This window comes from Sinocyclocheilus rhinocerous, unplaced genomic scaffold (assembly GCF_001515625.1).
Source record: "Sinocyclocheilus rhinocerous isolate Xijiao unplaced genomic scaffold, SAMN03320098_v1.1 scaffold1672, whole genome shotgun sequence".
NCBI classification, from domain to species: domain Eukaryota; kingdom Metazoa; phylum Chordata; class Actinopteri; order Cypriniformes; family Cyprinidae; genus Sinocyclocheilus; species Sinocyclocheilus rhinocerous.
In genome coordinates, this window is record NW_015637961.1 from 58182 (window position 1) to 62718 (window position 4537).

General features: G+C 38.6%; 1 pseudogene; it reads right to left on the reverse strand.

The window, feature by feature from the left end:
* Positions 1-2505, reverse strand: part of LOC107749334 (uncharacterized) — a 7963-nt pseudogene extending 5458 nt beyond the window's left edge.
* Positions 2506-4537: the final 2032 nt, after the last annotated feature.

Below are 4537 nucleotides of genomic sequence, written 5' to 3' on the forward strand. Positions count from 1 at the left end.
GATAGATGGATAGAAATAGTCAGATGATAGATAGAAATAGATAAATAGAAATAGTCAGATAGATAGATAGACAGATAGAAAGAAATAGTCCGATGATAGATAGATAGAATCTATCGAGATAGATAAATTTATATTTATTATATAAATATCGAATATATATTGTTAGATATTTCAATATCTAACAGGTTTTAAATGAAATGTAGCGTCCCATTCATTGGTAACCATATAAACTTTCACAGCACTATCTAGATATTTGGCTGGCTGACGATTCCTAATTGTGATTAATTAAATGCTATTTCCCGGTGTTCAATACATACAATATGCATTAAATGGTAATTTATATAAAATTATAAATTATAAAATTATATCCAAATTTCCCAGTAGTAAATACGACTAGGGAGACCATTCATGTTCATTTTCCGACTAAGAAACTTGTATTTATAGGATAGCACGTGAAAATGACCTCATATCCCACATCTGAGCTTTTAAGTCACCGGTTTAATTTTGAAGAAAACTTGATTTATTTGAAGAGGAATGAAGAGAGCCCTACTTACACTTTTTTTTGTCTTTATTTTTTTTCTCAGAAAAAAATTAAATTTTATTGGTAGGCTACTTTGCATATCTGTTTTGTCTGATATGTGCCTTGCTTAAAATCTGTTTATTTACATTTATCAGTGCCATTGTATATGTATATTCTGTTCAATATGTTCAATTAAAAAAAAAATTATAATAAAAAATGATAGCACGTGAAGGCACATTTCCGGGTTTCTCAGCAATGGAAGTCGTTCTAGTAAACTTAGAGAGCAGTGAATGGGAGAGTACTACAAATATTATCTATATATAACTGTTCCTGTGGCTCAGTGGTAGCAGCGCAAAAGGTCGTGGGTTTGATCCCAGGGAACACATGTATAGTCTGAATGCACTGTAAGTTGCTTTGGGTAAAAGCGTCTGCTAAATGCATAAAAAAAAAATATATAGATATATATTACATATCTTGGCTCCACCATCTCCAGCAACCTCTCTTTGGACAACGAGCTGAACAACAGAATCGGCAAGGCGTCAATAGCGATGGCCCGCCTGACCAAGAGAGTGTGGAACAATAGCATGCTCACTCACAACACCAAGATGAAAGTGTACCAGGCCAATGTCCTCAGCACTCTTCTCTACGGCAGCGAGACGTGGACTATGTACACCTGGCAAGAACGCAGACTTAACTCTTTCCATCTGCGCTGCCTGAGGAGGATCCTGGGCATCACCTGGCAGGACCGTGTCCCAAACACTGAAGTGCTGGCCCAGGCAAAAACATTCAGCATGCACGCACTCCTTTCACAAAGGACCTATGCTGGCTCGGCCATGTCTTCCGAATGCAGGATGGCTGGATTCCTAAGGACATTATGTACGGCGAGCTCGCCTCCGGCACCAGACCAACAGGCATTCATTCATTCACTTTATTTATAGAGCACTTTACAACTGCACCTGCAGACCAAAGTGCTGTAACACACGACTTAAAACAACACAGATCCTAGCCCACCCTCTCAAAGGTTAAAGACAAGAAGTAGTTTTTAACTTCAACTTTAAAAACATTCAAAAATGAGACTTCTCTAAGTTCCTGAGGAAGATTTTTCCAGAGCTTCGGCCCCGTAACAGCAAAGGCCTGATCCCCTTTTAACTTTAAATGAGTACGAGGGACAGTAAGCAATAACTTATTATTGGATCTTAGAGACCTAGGTGCTTGACGAACAGCAACGAGCTCAGACACGTAAGCAGGGGCCAACCCATGCACTGCTTTAAAAACATACAGAAGAGTTTTATATTTTATCCTGTAGTTCACTGGTAGCCACTTGAGAGAAGCTAAAATAGGAGAGATATGATGACTTTTCTTAGCACCCACTAGCAGCCTAGCTGCTGCATTCTGAACTAATTGCAAGCGTGAGATAGTGGTCTGACAGGACTCCACATACAACACATTGCAATAATCCAAACGAGACAAAACAAAGGCATTAATAACCTTCTCTAAGTCTTTTCTTGACAGAATAGGCTTTAGTGTAGTAGTAAGTCTTTACTACAGCATTAATCTACTTGTCAAATTTCAGCTCTGGGTCAAACACCACACCTAAGTTCCTTATTTGGTCACGGCAATAATTAGACCATGAGCCCAAATATGTGGACATATCTAAACATCCTCTGGCAGGGCCAAAAAACATAATCTCAGTTTTACTCTGGTTCAGTTGAAGCAGATTTTGAGTCATCCAGCTCTTAACCTCCTCTAGGCATGCAAAGGCTCGCCGTAAGGACCAGCACAAAGCTGAGCGAGGGAAGGAGAGAGGACCAGTGGGAGGAGAAAAGGCAACGCAGACGGCAGAGAGTAGAGTCAGTGCCCACAGAAGCAGCCTCAGGCTTCACCTGTAGTAACTGCAACAGACTCTGCCGCTCTCGTATTGGACTGTTTAGCCACAGCAGGCACTGCAATTCCACAACAGACTGACCAGGGCGCAGATACTCCATTGTCTCTCGAGACAGAAGGATGCCGATTGATTTGCTCAAATTGCAAAATAAAAACTCCACGATAGTGTTTTCATGACTTTCAAATAAAGGAAAAATTAAGAGACTGATAACGGCTGTCAGAAGAGAGAACGATGTAAAATTTACCAGCCCATAGATGCTGCATTAGAAACACCCTCACATTAGTTTTTTTTTTACTTGATGCAAAGGTTATATATTACAAAGCATAGTATTATAAATGTACATACAAAAAAAAAAAAATATATATATATATATAAATTAAAGGGGTCATATGATGCTGCTAAAAAGAACATTATTTTGGTGAATAAAAGTTACGCCTTCTTTCTTTGCGTGAACATTTTGGCGGCGTTATGCAAATCTTCCCACATAGTGACGTAGACATGTGGGGGCGTGTTAGAACGAGCCGTTTTAGGTAGGTGTGGTTAACTCTTAACTTTTATAAAGAATATCTCTTTGGTTTTGAGACTTTAGTGTTTGCAACTTTACAGATCTTCTTTATGCACCAAGAGCTTGTAACACTCCAAAGAGAAAGGAAAATTAGAAATCGCATCATATGACCCCTTTAAAAAAACGTAAGAACACTCAAGGAAGATGCTGGAATTAGGAGCACGTGATTAATGCTAACCAATGAGAGTGCTGGAATACTGCTTCGCTAATAAGCTGTTATTCCGGTCCTGACCGGTTTCAACTGGTATCATTCCTGCTCAAGTGCTTGCTGTCTACGGTTAGGTGTGTTTTATTTCTGAGGTAATTTCTGTGTTTTCTCTTCAAATTTGCGCAGAAGTTGAACCTGTTAAATTAATTAATTGAACATGAATTAGTTTCAGTCGTTTATTTAATTATGAGTGAATTATTTGTTGTCATTTAAATGATTAAACGTTATGAGGGCCGAATAGCCACCTCAGCTTGTCGGTACAGTGAGTGGAAATACATTTTTTTTTTATTTTTTTTTTTACGTAATTTAACCTTTACTACATGAACAACTGCATATGATTTAATTGTGTGAAATTAAATTACATTTATTTTGTTGTAAATTTGAATTCTGTGTTTTTCATTGCTGTTTGCACGATGGTTGATCCATGGCTGAGCATTATGGAATTAATTAACAGTTTAAAGGCTGACGTAAAAGTAAATTAAATTAGGAATTTGTGGGATTAATTGATTTAAACGTTGAATATTATCGGTTTTAATAAATGCATCTAGAGCCCTCGTCGTCTCCTAAGCAACGCGTGTGAAACTCCGCAAAAGACCGTGAAAAGCTGGACTGTATGACAGGAGAATTCCTTTGGGTGGCGCTGTGGCCCGTTTCTCAAAAATTATTTTACGTAATTGACTCGGTGCACAATTTAGCGTCGGTGAGCTTCGGCGACTCGAGTGTGGGCATGTGTACTTCCGGTCTTTGCGACGCTCGCATTAGCGGAAACTTTAATACGAAACCAGGTAGGTTGGCTAGGTAGATATAATTAATGTTTTTCAAATTAAATAGCGGGTAGTGGTATATCAAAGACAAGAGAAAACATCCTCCTTACATTATTGCGTAAATTTTACGTAATTGACTCGGTGCACAAGATGGCGTCGGTGAGCTTCGGCGACTCGAGTGTGGGCATGTGTACTTCCGGTCTTTGCGACGCTCGCATTAGTGGAAACTTTAATACGAAACCAGGTAGGTTGGCTAGGTAGATATAATGAATGTTTTTCAAATTAAATGGTGGGTAGTGGTATATCAAAGACAAGAGAAAACATCCTCCTTACATTATTGCGTACCTCTGTGTGGTAACGTTAATCAAGATACAATGTGGAGATTGTATCATTCTTTCTTCTGTTCATTATTCGGTTCAGCGTCAGTGTTTAGTCAAAATCCATGGGTATCTCTTCATTCAAACATAAAAAAAACAATCAAATGTGCAATACTGTACGTCTCTGCAAAGTTGATTTTGTTCTGACTGCTATTTATAAGATCATTAGGTGTATGATGGTACACTTGGCAACTTTTTGAGCAATGTTGCTGGGCAAC